Source organism: Ovis canadensis, chromosome 18 (genome assembly GCF_042477335.2).
Source record: "Ovis canadensis isolate MfBH-ARS-UI-01 breed Bighorn chromosome 18, ARS-UI_OviCan_v2, whole genome shotgun sequence".
NCBI lineage: Eukaryota > Metazoa > Chordata > Mammalia > Artiodactyla > Bovidae > Ovis > Ovis canadensis.
The window spans coordinates 39,687,773-39,704,797 of NC_091262.1; the positions used below are offsets into that span (position 1 = coordinate 39,687,773).

General features: G+C 38.5%; 1 protein-coding gene across 13 annotated transcripts in view; it reads left to right on the forward strand.

Moving 5' to 3' along the window:
* Positions 1-17,025, forward strand: part of ZFAND6 (zinc finger AN1-type containing 6) — a 55,830-nt gene that overhangs the window by 21,375 nt on the left and 17,430 nt on the right. For 6 of the 13 annotated variants that reach the window (XM_069558983.1, XM_069558991.1, XM_069558985.1 and 3 more), the window contains exon 2: positions 11,083-11,243. The exons of 6 other annotated variants lie outside the window; for them this stretch is intronic. The gene's annotated coding sequence lies outside the window, so the exon portion shown is untranslated. Of the gene's footprint in view, positions 1-18; positions 122-11,082; positions 11,244-17,025 lie in introns of all 13 variants that reach the window. One more of the 13 variants, XM_069558987.1, reaches the window with a different exon arrangement.

A 17,025-nucleotide genomic window follows, 5' to 3' on the forward strand; every position in this document is an offset into this window, starting at 1 on the left:
AATATTCTATCTTGTTAGATCACATATCCTAGGTTTTGATTCAGAAGATAACGGTCATCAGAAGTGTGACCCCATTTAACATGGAGGAGGAAGAGAAATCATCAAAGGAATTAATTCCAAAGTAAGATTTGATTAATGTTGTATAGTCTTTTTAGTCAGTAAGATGCCAGACACTATTTATTAGGTGGTTGATTTATCAGAGAAGATGGGTAAAGGGAGATGCACCTGAAATCAGAGGAGTGTAAATGAGGATGAGAGAGAATGTAGAAAAATCGCAAGAATCTGTGATGAATCTAGATGTTTAATTGCTGATTTGTATATAATTAAACTCTAAGCCATATTTTATCCTTTTAATGATTTGGATAATTTTCTCAGAATAATTATCCCTTTGAAGGAAATGGGTTGCCAGGACCTCTTGTCTGATTCCTTTAACAGAATGAGTTCCATGTAGATAAAAATTTTAATATTATTCTTTATGGTGCTGTCTTCCTATGAAAATCAGGAGTAAAATATTCTAGAAAAATAGCACAGAACCTTGCTGATTTGTCACCAATATCCTTGGTTTGGTTGTCTCTCATAAGGAACAGATTCTGGGACTTTTCCTGGTGGTTCACTGGTTAGGACTCCCACACTTGCACTGCAAGGGGCTAGGGTTCAGTCCCTGCCTGGTTAGGCAGCTGAGATCATGCATGCCTTGTGGTACAGCCCAAAACAAAGAAACGGTTCCAATTATAGGTATCTCTTAATACCTCACTCTTAACTGTGAGCGTTAGAATTTTACATTCTAGAAATTAAAATTATACTGTCTGATAACAGTGAGGAAGCTTGCCTCTCAAGACCAAATCAATTGCAGTGATTATTCAGTTGACACTTTGGGATGGAAGCTGTTTTATATTTTCAGTACCATAATTCTTAAAATGAGAGTGCTGCATAAGTTGAGGATGTGTGTTAATAAAGAGAGAACAATATCCTGGCTTGCTGCATGTGTTTGCTTGATTTCACATTTATGGTCCATCTTAAGAGAAAACAGGGGCTTCCCAGGTGGTGCTAGTGGTAAAGAACCTCCCTGTCAATGCCGGAGACATAAGTGACTCTGGTTTGATCCTTGGAGTGGTGGGTTCCCTGGAGGAGGAAATGGCAAAGCACTCCAGTAGTCCTGCTTGGAGAATCCCATGGATGAGGAGCCTGGCAGGCTATGGTCCATGGAGTCACAAAGAGTTGGATACAACTGAAGTGACGTAGCACAAAGACAAAAGAAAAAAATGTATGAAATAAAAATGTATGAAAAAAATATGAATAACACAGAAACAAATATATTTCATACTAACCAGAAATCTTGCATGTAAAATGAGTCTAAAGTGGCTGTCAGTTTTTTTTTTCTTTTTTAAGCTGAGGGGAAGGAAACTTGAGTGTTCATTAACAGGGAAAAGAATTATTTTGTATTGCAGGTAAAATATTTTTTTCATTACCTGTCATTTGTTAGACCTAGCTCCTTAAATAGTTAGAAGAGATAAAGAGGTATTAAGTAATGTTCAAAGTACATAGGTAGCAAGATAATTGTACCCCAGAGCTTCTGTAAGGTGTTAGCCATAGCTGAACATTTTTAAATGATCATAATCCCAGGAGGTCTAATTATTTCATAATTCACATTTGCTTAATTGGAATGTGTGTATTGAATGGACATTCCTTCTTTTCAAGGGAAACCTATATTGCATAGTTAGTTGGTTTTAGAAGTTTAGAAAAAGCAGGGAAAGAAACCACATTAACCACAGAAGTTATTCTCTGCAAGATACACCCACCTTGGAATAATACTGGCATAATGGCATAATTTGTTCTATGAAATCAGACCTTTGTGTACCTGTCGCATGTGTGTGCTAGGTCGCTTCATCCGTGTCCGACTCTTTGAGACTCTGTGGACTGTAGCCCACCAAGGCTCCTCTGTCCATGGATTCTCCAAGCAACCGTGCTGGAGTGGGTTGCCGTTTCCTTGTCCAGGAGACCCTCGTGACCCAGGGGTTGAACGCACGGCTCCTGTGTCTCCCGCATGGCAGGTGGATCCTTTACCACTGAGCAGCCGCTCACTGGGGAAGCCCCACAGGTCGCATATGTTTCCTTTTTTATTTAAAAACAGAACAGAGAAAAGCTCATAAACTCCTTAGTTGTTGATGAGAAATAGACATGTTGAAGGACTTGTTTTGTCTCTTCCATTAGTACAGGAGGGTAACACTGACAGTATTCTCATGTGGTTTGTTTCTCACCCTCTGGAAAGGATTGAGGCAGAGTGTGATGCCAGAGTGCTTTTTTCTCTCTAAAATATTTGTTTTCTCATTGGGGTGCCTGTATCTTTTCGAATTAGTGTTTATATGTGTATATATCCTATATAGAGTGGAGTTGCTGGGTCATAGGTTAGTTCTATTTTTAGTTGTTTGAGAAACCACATGTCTTCCACAGTGGCTGCATCAATTTACATTCCCACCAACAGTGTATGTATGAGGGTTCCCTTTTCTCCACATCCTCTCCAACATTTGTTATTTGTGTCCTTTTTGTTTGAAGATGGCCATTCCTGTTGACAGGTGTAAGGTGACAATCTCATTGTGCTTTTGATTTGTGTTTCCCTGGTAATTAGTTGTATTGAGCATTTTGTCGTGTGCCTGTTGGCCATCTGCATTTCCTCTTTGGAAAAATATGTATTCAGATCCTCTGCCCATTTTTTAATCTGGTTACTTGTTTTTTTAATGTTGAGTCATATGAACTGTATATTATTTGCAAATATTTTCTCCCATTCAGTGCTCTGTCTTTTCATTTGGTCGATGGTTATTTTTCCTTTGCTATCCGTAAAAGCTTTTAAGTTGAATTAGGTCCCGTTTGTTTATTTTCGCTTTTATTTCCTTGGTCTTAGGGGATGGATTAAAAAAGAATTGCTAAAATTTAGGTCAGAGAGTGTTCTGACTATGAGGAAAACTCAAAACTTTTTAAACTTGCTTATCTCTTGAAATTTTGAATCATACTTTCCTTGGTCTTGGGTTTTCCTGGTCACTCAGAGGTAGAGGATCCACCTGCCAATGCAAGAGATGCAGGTTCAATCCCTGAGTCAGGAAGATCCTCTGAAGAAGAAAATGGCAACCCACTCCAGTATTCCTTCCTGGAAAGTACCATGGACAGAGGGGCCTGGTGGGCTGCAGTCCATGGAGTTACAAAGAGTTGGACACAACATAGCAACTAAACAACAAAAACAACAACAAATCCTTGGTCTTTGCTTCTATATGACTTAAAGCCAGGTTCTTGGGACTTTTAACTTTGCTGGCAGTATTTTGAGGCTAATATTGAAACTAGTTGGAATTCATCCAGCAGATTTGAGACAAATAAGGAGCTATTATAGGGCCCATTGTTGATGAAGTAGATACAATTTCAGCTGAATGCTAAATGGCTTCAAAGAGTATGGTGCCCAGCAGTTTATTTTGTGTTTTATAACTGCGCATAGAAACAGAAGAGGAAAGTCTCATCTTGGAATGGCATGTATCCTAATAGGAACTTAAAATTATCAAAATGATCTCTATATATTATTGAAACAAGATCCAATGCAGATTCGTGTGTTGACTTAAGTAGTTTTAAAGTTAATATGCTGCTTTTTTTCTTAATTTAGGGAGACTTGAAAATTACTGGTGGTTTTTTCAGCTTTTGAAGTAGTGAAAAAATACACGTAGGATATTTTAATGGTGTGGGAAAGGGACTACTTTGATTTTACTCGAAAGGGAAAGTTGCTCAGTCATGTCCGACTCTTTGCAACCCCATGGACTAATACATAATACAGTCCATGGGGTTCTCCAGGCCAGAATACTGGAGTGGATAGCCTTTCCCTTCTCCAGGGGATCTTCCCAATGCAGGGATCGAACCCACGTCTCCTGCATTGCAGGCAGATTCTTTACCACCTAAGCCACAAGGGAAGCCCTTCATTTTACTTATGTATAGTAGTAATATCTTTGTTAAATGACCTATCAGTTCGGTTCAGTTGTGTCTGACTCTTTGCGATCCCTTGAATTGCAGCATGCCAGGCCTCCCTGTCCATCAACAACTCCCAGAGTTCACTCAAACTCACGTCCATCGAGTTGGTGATGCCATCCAGCCATGTCATCCTCTGTCATCCCCTTCTCCTCCTGCCCCCAATCCCTCCCAGCATCAGAGTCTTTTCCAATGAGTCAGCTCTTCACATGAGGTGGCCAAAGTATTGGAGTTTCAGCTTTAGCATCATTCCTTCCAAAGAAATCCCAGGGCTGATCTCCTTCAGAATGGACTGGTTGGATCTCCTTGCAGTCCAAGGGACTCGCAAGAGTCTTCTCCAACACCACAGTTCAAACCCATCAATTCTTCAGCGCTCAGCTTTCTTCACAGTCCAACTCTCACATCCATACATGACTACTGGAAAAACCATAGCCTTGACTAGATGGACCTTAGTCGGCAAAGCAATGTCTCTGCTTTTGAATATGCTATCTAGGTTGGTCATAACTTTCCTTCCAGGGAGTAAGTGTCTTTTAATTTCATGGCTGCAATCACCATCTGCAGTGATTTGGGAGCCCAGAAAAAAAGTCTGACACTGTTTATCACTGTTTCCCCATCTATCTGCCATGAAGTGATGGGACCAGATGCCATGATCTTCATTTTCTGAATGTTGAGCTTTAAGCCTACTTTTCACTCTCCTCTTTCACTTTCATCAAGAGGCTTTTTAGTTCCTCTTCACTTTCTGCCATAAGGGTGGTGTCATCTGTATATCTGAGGTTACTGATATTTCTCCCGGCAATCTTGGTTCCAGCTTGTGCTTCTTCCAGCCCAGCGTTTCTCATGATGTACTCTGCATATAAGTTAAATAAGCAAGGTGACAATATACAGCCTGGACGTACTCCTTTCCCTATTTGGAACCAGTCTGTTGTTCCATGTCCAGTTCTAACTGTTGCTTCCTGACCTGCATACAGGTTTCTCAAGAGGCAGGTCAGGTGGTCTGGTATGCCCATCTCTTTCAGAATTTTCCACAGTTTATTGTGATCCACACAGTCAAAGGCTTTGGCATAGTCAATAAAGCAGAAATAGATGTTTTTCTGGTACTCTCTTGCTCTTTCCATGATCCAGCAGATGTTGGCAATTTGATCTCTGGTTCCTCTGCCTTTTCTAAAACCAGCTTGAACATCAGGGAGTTCATGGTTCACGTATTGCTGAAGCTTGGCTTGGAGAATTTTGAGCATTACTTTACTAGCATGTGAGATGAGTGCAATTGTGCGGTAGTTTGAGCATTCTTTGGCATTGCCTTTCTTTGGGATTGGAATGAAAACTGACCTTTTCCAGTCCTGTGGCCACTGCTGAGTTTTCCAAATTTGCTGGCATATTGAGTGCAGCACTTTCACAGCATCATCTTTTAGGATTTGCTATAGCTCAACTGGAATTCCATCACCTCCACTAGCTTTGTTTGTACTGACGCTTTCTAAGGACCACTTGACTTCACATTCCAAGATGTCTGGCTCTAGATGAGTGATCACACGATCGAGATTATCCGGGTCGTGAACATCTTTTTTGTATAGTTCTTCTGTGTATTCTTGCCACCTCTTCTTAATATCTTCTGCTTCTGTTAGGTCCAGACCATTTCTGTCCTTTATCGAGCCCATCTTTGCATGAAATGTTCCCTTGGTATCTCTAATTTTGTTGAAGAGATCTCTAGTCTTTCCCATTCCGTTGTTTTCCTCTATTTCTTTGCATTGTTCGCTGAGGAAGGCTTTCTTATCTCTTCTTGCTATTCTTTGGAACTCTGCATTCAGATGCTTATATCTTTCCTTTTCTCCTTTGCTTTTCGCTTCTCTTCTTTTCACAGCTATTTGTGAGGCCTCTCCATGCAGCCGTTTTGGTTTTTTGCGTTTCTTTTCCGTGGGAATGGTCTTGATCCCTGTCTCCTGTACAGTGTCACGAACCTCCATCCATAGTTCATCAGTCACTCTATTAGATCTAGTCCCTTAAATCTATTTCTTACTTGCACTATGAGTTATATTAAATTCTTGAAAAGAATATCATACAAACTAGAAAGTTTTAAACACAGACTTGTCATCTGGCATACTATTTTTGGATTGTCATAGATTAATCTGCTGGTTGTTTAATGGCTTGGAAAGGGGAAAGGAACTAATTTAAACTAGATTAGTGTGTTCTACACTGTTAAAGCATTCCCAGATTCTAAAAATTAAAGATGGAGATACTGGTAATTTGATTTTCACATGGGTGATTGGATTTCATATAATTGATACATAAGGGTTCAGGGCTTGTTTTTGTGATGTGGGTACATGCAAGTCAAGTGTTAATCCATTATATAAATATTTGAGTGCCTGGAATAGCTGTTCTATGTAGGTGTGCCAAATACTAGAAATACAGAGGTTAGCAAGACTGATGGCTCCTAAAATATATCGTTACCAAAATATAGTGGGCTGAATTACATGGTCTAACTTTGACCACAAAAGTGACCTGTGTATTAACATGTCTTGGAGTCTTTTTTCATTTCTTTCTATAGCACTCCCTTTCTCATCAAAGTTGGGACCTGTATAGTACAGAAGAGCTAAGGAAAATATGACAAATACAGATAAAGGTTCATGATTTGTCATGTCCTGTATTAGGGGTTTGCTGGAAATTCATATGAAGACCATGTTGATCTGACTTAGTAAAGCCTCTGAAGTGAGCTGCATTTTCTGACTCACGATTGTATGTGCTACAGTCTCCTTGGCAGTGTAGGTTAAGAGTTGATTTAGAAGCAGGTAGGAAAATTTTCTCTCTGTCCTCCAAAATACGTACATAGGTATACATACAGGTGCCCATGTGCATGTCCCATATTTGAGCTAGAGATTTTAGGTTTAAAATTGGATTAAATTTTTAGATTTGAGTTGGTCATATTTCATTCACAGTATGAGTTGTTCTGATCCTTTTATTATAACAGTGTTTACCTGCAGCATTTAGGGAGTTGGAGTTTTGAATTTAGATCAGAGGAAAAGTTTGTAGAGCTAGCAGATAGGTTTGGTAGGGGAGAGTATTTGACACATGCTACCTGAGAAAAAGGGAGAGAAGGCAGGGTTTGGGATAAAATAATTTTGCCTGTTTTATAGTTGGGTAGAATTCATACTAGAAGGGTTAGATCCCTGGGTGGGGAAAATCCCCTGGAGAAGGAAATGGCTACCCATTCCACTATTCTCACCTGGGAAATCCCATGGACAGAGGAGCATGGTGCTCTACAGTCCCTGAGGTCACAAAGAGTCAGGCACAATTTAGCAACTAAACAACAACAGTTCTACAAGTGTCTATTCAAGTGCCTTTTTTTAGACAAGGTAGTGTTTGGTGCTATATCAAAGATTAATCTGATATAGAGCTTGCCTGAAAGAAGGCCACGGTTCAGTAACAGTGCTCCTGACTTGGAATTAGCTTAAGTACCAGTGAATATTCTACCAGCTAGGTTGCTCATACCTGACAGAGAGTGTATCCAGATTAGTATTGGAGACTAAAATTCATCCCTTCTTCTTTGTGCTGACCCTTCAGTTTTCCCTCCAGTTCCTGCCTTTGTCTCTTTTAGGCTGTGAGCGAGGTGATGTGTTTTTCTGTTCCTTTTTGAGGTGAACTGTTTGTGAGATTTCCCACTAGAGAGACTACTGTTCTGGTCCTCCTGACAAGTAAAACAAAAATGGAGTATGGGGGTAGGATGCAAATAATGATTGTATAGTCAAAGCTGTGCTCTTCATAGCTCTTGCCGTCTTACAGAGACTGACTCTTAGTAAAAGACAACTGAAGACGAGTTAAAGTGAGGGAGAGTGTGTTACACCATCGGAGAGGAGCGAGAACATGAAATCAGTGAAGTGGTGTGTTGCTGTCAGGATTTTCTTCTTTCTTGCCTATGTCCCTTTATTTTCTCTATTTTTTTTCCTCCCCCTTTCCTTTTTTCCTCCCTCTCTTATTTTGTGGATTTAGACCACTGAAATGTTGTATATTATCCATTTACACCTTGGCCTCAGTGATTAACATTCTCTTGTCTTTTCCAGGTGCTCTGTAGTCACTGTGGCGTTGTCTGCTTATTGTGCGCAGTGCAGGATTTGCTTGGGTGGGACGTTTGTTTTATTAACGGTATTTCCCGTGTAGGTTACTGGTCACTGATTATCTCTTGGCTTTGGTATTGCTTTGCTACTTGGCATACCCAGAAATTAACTTAATTTGGAGTTTTTAGCAAGGACACACCCACTACTGCATATCCAACTGAAGAATAGCTGTGCTTTCTTGGAGAAGTTTGTCTCTTTAACTGCATAGAGTAACAGGGTTGAGAAGAGGCAGACATTCACTTAATCTTCAGCTCTCACATCGATATTTTAAATGAGAGCACTGCTTATAATTGATTAAAATGGATAGTCACAAATCAGCTTAGACTGCTGTTGGGTTGGATTTGAGTGTGCAGAGATGGCTATAGGAAATGATGCTTCTCTTGTTGTTCGGTATCTGGTTGAACTTGAGAACATCAAGTCCAAATCTTTATTTTTCTCAGGTTTAATTTTGAAATTGTAGAAAATTGCAGTAATAATACAAATAGTTCCCATCTATCCCCTGGCAAGATTCACTCATTGTTAACATTTTGCTACATTTGGGCTATCATTTTATTTTTTTCTGAACTTTTTGAGAAGTTGCATGCATCCTGTCCCTTTACCATGTAGTACTGAAAGACGTAAATTATCTAAGAACAGCATTCTTATAGTTTCAAGGACATTCCAGTTATCAAGGAAATTGATAGGGTACTCTTCTCTAACACACAGCCCACATTCAGATTTCTCTAGTTTCCTCAGTAACGTTCTTTAATAATTTTTTTCCAGTCTAGGATCCAATCTTCAATCATTTATTGACTTGTCATGTCTCTAGTTTCCTTTAATCAGAACCCTATCCTTAGCCTTTCTTTGTCTTTTGTGACACTGACACTTCTGAAGAGTGACAGACCGTTTATTTACAGAATCTTCCTCGATTGGGGTCTGTCTGATATGTCCTTGTGATTGAATGTAGGAGGTGAGCAGGAATCCTGCGTTACTGCGTGTGATTCTCAGGGCCTCTCATCAGGAGTATGTTCCCTTGTACACTTTGTAGTGATACCAGCTTTGATCTTCCCATTAGTGTGGGAAAGTTACTGTTTTCCTTTCTCCAGTAAGCAATTTCTGGGGAGATACTTTGAGATTTAATATATGCTCTTCATCATCAAACTTTCATCCTCAAAAATTTTAACATTCTTTGGCAGTTTTGCCAGAATCTATCGTTAGTATGGTAGTTGAAGTTCAAATCTTTGATTGCACAAACCCAGTAGTATAGGAGGGAGTCTGTTCCAGCTGTTGGGTTCCTTGGCTTTATAAAGTATTTTGTGTTGAACTGGATTTTCTCTTCTGAGATTTTGACACATTGTTTCAAGTTTTGTACTTTTATGCCACTTGTGAGATAAGCCCTCTGTTTTCTTCTTTGTAACATCCGCTCAGAATGCATTCCACTTTTGTCTTTTCTCTCAGTTACTACTCCCATTTCTAACAGTTGTTTCTTGTGAGAGAGAGCTTTCCTGAATTTATAACCGGACTCTTGGTTTCCTGCTAACATTCATAGATCTAGCACCAAATCCAGGTACCAGTTCCAGATACGGTTTATATCAGTTCCAGATATGGTTTATATCACTTCCAGATACGGTTTATTCAATACAGTAAATTGCTGTTGCTTATACTCTAGCTTGAGCACGAGGCTTTGGAGTCAGATAAATCTGGATTCAAGTCCTATCTCTGCAACTTAATAGCTCTGTCCTCTTCAGCAAGTTCATAATGTCTCTGAACTTCAGTTCCATAATCTGAAAAGAGTTGGTAATAATTGCACCTACCTTTTAGGGGGGAATGAGGATTAAGTGTGCATGTAAAATTATGAGAATGGTGTCTGTTGCACTGTAATCACTCATCAAATGTTTATTGTTATTATATAGAAAGGATGCTTTTATTTTTACACCCAAGATTGGTGCAATTTATTTTTAGCTGTTGTTTTTTTATTGTAGGCTCATTTAAATCTGTGGTGAAAATGAGAAAGTTTTAATAAGTGCTACTGAAGCACAGTTAGACTCTTGAATAAATATTTTAACTTATGTGAATATTATTCTATCAGTGACAACTTTGATAAAGTTTAGAGTCTTTTCTTAAATTATTTATATGTCCATTATAAGTAGATTATAAAGAAACAAACATTTGAGTTACTTTGACTGAATCCTAAAACCTTTAGCCTTTTCGTGCATAGCAAATACACAGTTTTTCAGCATTAAATAATATTTTAAAAATTAGCCAGTGAATTTTGAGTGTTCGTATGCTGTTTCTTACGGCATTTTAAAACCATGTTGTTAATATAAATAGTAAATTTACTTTGTGAAATCCTAAAACTTTTCTTAAAATTTACTATGGAAACTGAGTTTATTAATACACACATATTGGGGGAACATAGTTATCCAGGTATTTTAGGACATATTGATTGAACGCAATTTTATTTTCCAGATAAGCTGTCTAGAACACTTGGAGAACCTGTTTCAATAATGATACTATAGGAATTTGAGTCTGTGGGGAAATGTGCTGTAACCTTTCATTGTAATGTTAGAAGTATAGCTCCTCTTTCTGTCACAACAGAACCAAGAATCTTATTCTCCTTAGTCAGAGGGTCCCCAGGGATATTCTTGGTACACTCAGGGCACCCCATTGACTGTCTCTTTATAAAAAAAAGTTCTTTCATTGGTGGTTATTTAAGCTAAAGAAATAAGGTAAACTTTAGGAAAAAAAGAAAGACCTAGTTTTGCTTACTTTGGGTATAAATGATTATAAAAAGGTAGAAAAATCTATATGTTACAGTTACATATTGTTCTGTTACATACATTGGTGTCAGATACCAAGTGAGATGTTATTCTTAATTTTACGTTGCAACCCTTTTTATGTAGCCGTAAGAGTGAAAGCACCTCTTAAACTTTTAGACAATTAAAGTGTGCATAGTTAATTTGAACTGTCTCAACTCTCTTTCATGTTAAATGTGTTACAGGAATGAATCTGAAGTCTGCTGCAATAAAACACTGAAGGCTTTAAAATGTTTTCTTGCATAAAACTCAAACTTTAAGTAGCTGCTTATGAGGATAGGGAAGGGAGGAAGCTAATGTCTGTCTCAAGATACAGGACAGCTGTTTGCTCATCAACCTCAACTGTGTGAGTAGACTTAAGCCTGTAACACTGTGTACTTAGGCATAATAATAACTTACAGTTTTTAAATCTAAAGTACTTAAAGATACACTTAAGTCAGCATGATGAGGTATTTTTTAGGGTCTGTTTTTTTCTGATGGGTAGAATGTTGAGGGTGGAGTGGGTTATAGGTTTTTATTTATAAAGTGTTTCTGAGGATAAAACTTAACAACCAAGTATCATTAGTGACCATGCATCTTTTTTCATTATTCTATTGTTGTGAAGCAAAAGAAGAAAATTCTGTAGATCGCTCTATTTTATAGTTGATTTCGTCTTTTAAAAATTAATATTTTAATCAATCATAAAATGTAGTTTGAAAGTATGTTAGATATTAATATAAAAAATAGCTCTTGGAAATAATTTAATAACTTATTAAATTATAATTAATAATTTTTATAATAGCTGTGTTTAATCAGAGAGAGTATGTACTTCAAAATAAAGGAACTGTAGTTTAGTGAATGCAGTTAGAAGTCTTTTACACTTGCCAACTTTGTTTTTAAAAGTGCCTTAATATAAATACCTGTGGAAAGAAGATTCTCCTTTTTCTCTTACTAAAAGCTATCACCTTAAGAAATATTTTGGGATAGAGGGGTCTGATTTTTTTTCTACTTTCTTCTTTGTTTTTGTTTTGGGTTTTTTCCTCCTCCTCCATGGATTTAGGAGTAAGACTCTTAATTGAATGTTTCCCGCAGTAGAGAAATGCATGGTTTTATAGAAAAGATAATTAAAATGAAAGACATTACCATGAGCAGTGTGATGAACGTGTAGGTTAAGATTTATCAAATCTTATTAACTATTTACGGAAGTATGAAATAAAAGAAATGCTGTTTGCAGTAAGATGAGCTTACTTTCTCTTTCACATCAGAATGTGTTGACTGAAGGAAAATAAAAATTGACTGATTTTAGAATCAGTGAGTGAGGAGGCTCTTAGAAAGCATAATGAGGAACATGTAGTGAATATGGATATTCTTATGAAAGTAGTCAAAGAGTGCATGCCAGAAATGAGAGGAATATGGGTACATTCAAAAGCAGTTAAAAAACTTCAAGTTTCAGTCTGGTTGATTTTTTTTCTTTTCTGGGCTGGTCAGTAAATGGACAGTACTGTATGAATCCCCGGGGGTTACCTTAGTACTAATTGTTCAGTAGCTCTAAAGAAGTCATGTTTAATGATGACAAGTCTCACTTTAGTGAGGTTTTAAGGTCTATAATATGATGTTTAATTCCAGTTTACAGTCATTTGGTATTTCCCCCGTAAAGGATGAGTTTAATTTGGTACTATTTTGTGCAGTACTCTAGCACTCTATGCCCTTCTCTTTAATTAGTGTTTCTTTATTGTTGAATAAAGAAAATGTAGGTGAAGGAAGCCTTTAGTACATATTTTTTTATTGAAGGATAATTGCTTTACAGAATTTTGTTGTTTTCTGTCAGACTTCAACATGAATCAGCCATAGGCAAAAGTTTGATTTTTAAAGATGAAATTAGGCAGAAAGGACGTGCAGTAGGAAATGAGAAGCTTGTATATAACTGTGGAGGGTTTGGGGGAAACTATGCCAGTAGATTGGTCCTGTTTCCATTTCTCCTTCTGTCGCTCTGAGATGATTCTTTGTGTCTGTGTTATTCTGCTGAGCAGGTAGAGCAGAGTGCTGAGAAGCTAATTAAGTTTCCTGGGCTAGGAAGTGTTTGCAGGAGAGAGTGAGCACCGTTCGTAAACTCTGCTTTTGCTCTGTCCCTGGCCTGCCGCACCCTTAGCATATGACATAGGCTTCGTGTTGATCTTGCACTCACGTCTGTGACAGAGTTTTGCCTAGATCATATGCACATTTTAACTTCTTATGTTGTTGTGTCTTGCAATATTCAGTAGCATGGAGTTCCTGAGTTACGCTGAAAGCCATGTAACGTGCATGGTTAAGGGCCCAGGGTGTACAGTCTGGCTGCCTGATTCAGATCCTAACGTGATAGTGAACAAATGACTTTACCCTTTCTGTGACTCACTTTTCTAATCTGTAAAATAGATACAGCAATAATTTGTTACCTGATATGGGGTATTGTGAGGTTTAAGTGAGTCATTGATTTTATTATTAATCTTTTGTTTCTTCTTTGAGAAGACTATAGTAAATGGCCTATTCCAAGTCCTTAAAGTAATCAATTGTAAGGCTTTAGGATCTAGAATTGGAAACTCAAAAAGGAGGGTATTTTCAGTTGGGTATCATGGAAGATCTCTCTTGACCAGTAGCATAGAGAACCTTACTCTCTTGCCTTCTGTTCTCATTCTGCTGTATTAGCTAGCCAGGTTTCAGTTTTCAGTAGACATATGTGGCTAAGTGTATTGGACAGTGAGCGCTCTTCTAGATGGTTGGATTTGAATCTGTAATATATTTACTTTAAACATGGCATGTCTTGATGACGCGCAGCTGTATTTGTCTAGAACATGAAAGATTGGTCTTGGCTTTAGATGTAACTCCACACAAGAGGAAGAAAGGAAGGAAAAATACTTACTGAAGAATATTGGTTAAAGTTAGGGATATTTTCTCTGAGTTTTAGGTCAAGTGATTTTTAGGCACATCAGCAAAGTCAGTATCAGTTCAGTCACTCAGTCGTGTCTGACTCTGCGACCCATGGACTGCAGCACACCAGGCTTCCCTGTCCATAATCAGCTCCTGGAGCTTGCGCAAACTCATGTCCATCGAGTCAGTGATACCATCCAACCATCTCATCCTCTGTTATCCCTTTCCCTTCCTGCCTTCAGTCTTTCCCAGTATCAGAGTCTTTTCCAGTAAATCGGTTTTTGGCATCAGGTGGCCAGAGTACTGGAACTTCAGCATCAGTGCTTCCAATGAATATTCAGGACTGATTTCCTTTCGGATGGACTGGTTGGATCTCCTTGCAGTCCAAGGGGCTCTCAAGAGTCTTCTCCAACACCACAGTTCAGAAGCATCAATTCTTTGGCACTCAGCTTTCTTTATGGTCCAGCTGTCACATCCATACATGACTACTGGAAAAATCATAGCTTTGACTAGAGTCATTATAATGATTTTTTAAAATACAGGCATGGATGGATGAACTAAGCAGTGCTGAAGGTCTTGAGTTCTGTCAGTAGAGATTGCTTCTTGGATTAAAGTGAGCTACTTTTTACATTTAATGCTGGAAGAGTGCTTTCTAATCTAGAAGCACCTTTGAAAGCTTGGCAGTGTAATGGATGGCAAACTTACGTCTTTCAGGAAGGACTCAGTACCAGTGTTTTATTATAAGAGAATCTTCCTCTGTTGGAGATGGTCCTGCTAAACCTTAAAGTAATCTGGAGTCAGCACTGGTCGTCACTCACTGTGTGTGTAGAAATGTGGTGTGTGTGTGTGTGTTTCTGCTTCTTCTAATAGCAAGAAGTAGAAACGTGGGTTTATGTTCTGTAAGATCTTGCTGTTTTCTGGAATCTAATCGGGGGTCAGAACACATTGGAACAGATACCTATTCTAACTGAAAAAGGGAAATGGGAAGATTATTTTAAAAGAGATGTGAAAAATCTAAGGAATTGGCAAGAGGTTTACAGCTTTGGTACCTTTTTCTGTGTTAGGTGTTCTTCCTCTTCACCACCACCTTTTCAGATTGGGTCATTGGGTCAGGTTTTCACCCCTCTCTACTTAACTTTTCTGGAAATATGCTATGGTACCAGTGGGGCAATTAGAGTTAAGACCTGTAGGTTGTACATATTGTATTAAAAGAGAATTGAAGGAGTCAATTGGCATGCCTAACTTCAGTTTCTTTAACTGATTAAAAAGAAGGGAGAAACTCTATGAAAGTAGAGTGTTTTGGGTGCATTTTATAGTTTTGTGGCTCATAGGGATTTTTGAAATTAAAAGTGACATCTGTGTATATACATGAAAGTCACACATCCGTATTCCTGTCCTAACACTTGCACTGATCCTTACAAGCAGAGCCGTCTGTCATAACTTTCATAACTTTCATCTTTTATGGTACCTCGGAGAGCAGCAGGCAGCACAGGTGTATAAGCAAGGCACCTTAAATGAAGAACTGGGATAAAAGAAAGAAAAATCTACCTATAGCCATTTAATTTTGCTGTATCTTTTCTGATCACACTCTAAATTGCATAGTTTTGAAGGCGTTTTTTTAATCTGTCTTATATTTGAGTGCCTCTTGTGTACCTGCCATTGCTCTGGAACAGAAATTGGCAAACTGAAGCCCATTACCACCTCTTTTTGTTAATGAAAGTTTTATTGGAACACAGTTATGCCCATTTAATTAGTTGTTTGGAGAAGAAAAGTAAATGAAAACACATAAATATGGGAACCAATGGGAAAATTTGAGTGGGTTCCCTATTTTGCCCAAAAAAAAAAAAGGATATTGAATTGTTTTGTGCAGATAATGACTATGTCAAATTCTTTAAGATATGCAATATGGAACCTGCATAAAATTGAGAATATAAAATTGACTACAACTTTCATTATAAAATAACAACATGGTGTGCCAGCTTAAGCACATTGCTAAATGAAGCCCTCTCTGAGTGAACTGAATTAGAAAAAAAATATCCTGAAGCTCAAGAGCATGAGGCTAAGCATCTTTATTCAGGGCACAAACTGTATAACATGTAGTGGTCCTTGCTGGCAAACCTAGATCCTGTCTTGAATAGCAAATTCAGTTTCTTTAGAAGGAGCCTATTGCAGCCTATTTGCTTTGGTGTAAATGCTTGGTTATTGCAGGTTGTAGTACAAGGCTGCTACTTTGCAACACAGTTTCATTCACACATTCAGCAAATAATGAGTATCTACCATGTGCCAAGCATTTTTGTAAGTTATCAGTGGACAAAATGGACAGAATTGCTGCTGTTACAGAGGTAACATTTTAGTAGAGGGAAGATAGATGAAATAAGTGTAATTTAATAGTAAAGATTTAGATAAGGGTACTGAAGAAAAATAAAACTGGATAGGGTAATAAGGATGCTGGTGGTTATTTCAAATAGGAGGATGAGGGAAACCCTCCTTCAGAAGATGACAGGTGAGCAAAGACGTGAAGTAGATGAGGAACTCCTGTCCTCCTAGTGACTTCTGGAGGGTAGAAGTTGTAGCAGTTACAAAGGCCTTAAGACTGGAGCATACCTGGCAGTGTTATGTGATCTGGAGGAGTGGGAGGGGAGGTCAGGTAATGGGGGAACAGATGATAAAGTGCCTTTATGTCGGTAGGGAGTTTGGCTTTTACTTGGTCAGCTGGAGGATTTTGAGCAAGCATGCAGTGTGCTTTGTTTTAGATTTAACATGATCACTGGCTGCTGTGTTGAAAATACACCATAGGAAGGTAGTAAGAGAAGCAGGGGAGACAGATGTATCAATAACTGTATTGGTTATCAATAGCCATATAGCACATTACCCCAAAACTTAATGGCTTAAAACAACAAACGTTTATTGTCTCGCATGGTTTCTGTGAAGAACAGAGAAGCTGCTTAGCTGTGTAATTTTGACTCAGGGTCTCTCATGAGGTTGCAGCTCAGATGTCAGCAGAGGTTGCAGTCATCTGAAGACTTCACCAGGACTGAAGGGTCTGCTTCCAGATTCACTCCAGATGCCTCGTGGCCTGAGGCCTCAGTGACTGAGCAGGTGGGGCCCTCCCTACAGCATCATAGGGCTTTCCCGAGAGCAAGCAATCCACGAGAGAGAGCAGGGCAGCAGCCACAGCTTGCAGCGTCTGTCTTGACTAGACTCAGATACAGACCATCACGTGCACATCATTCTGTTGTTATCCA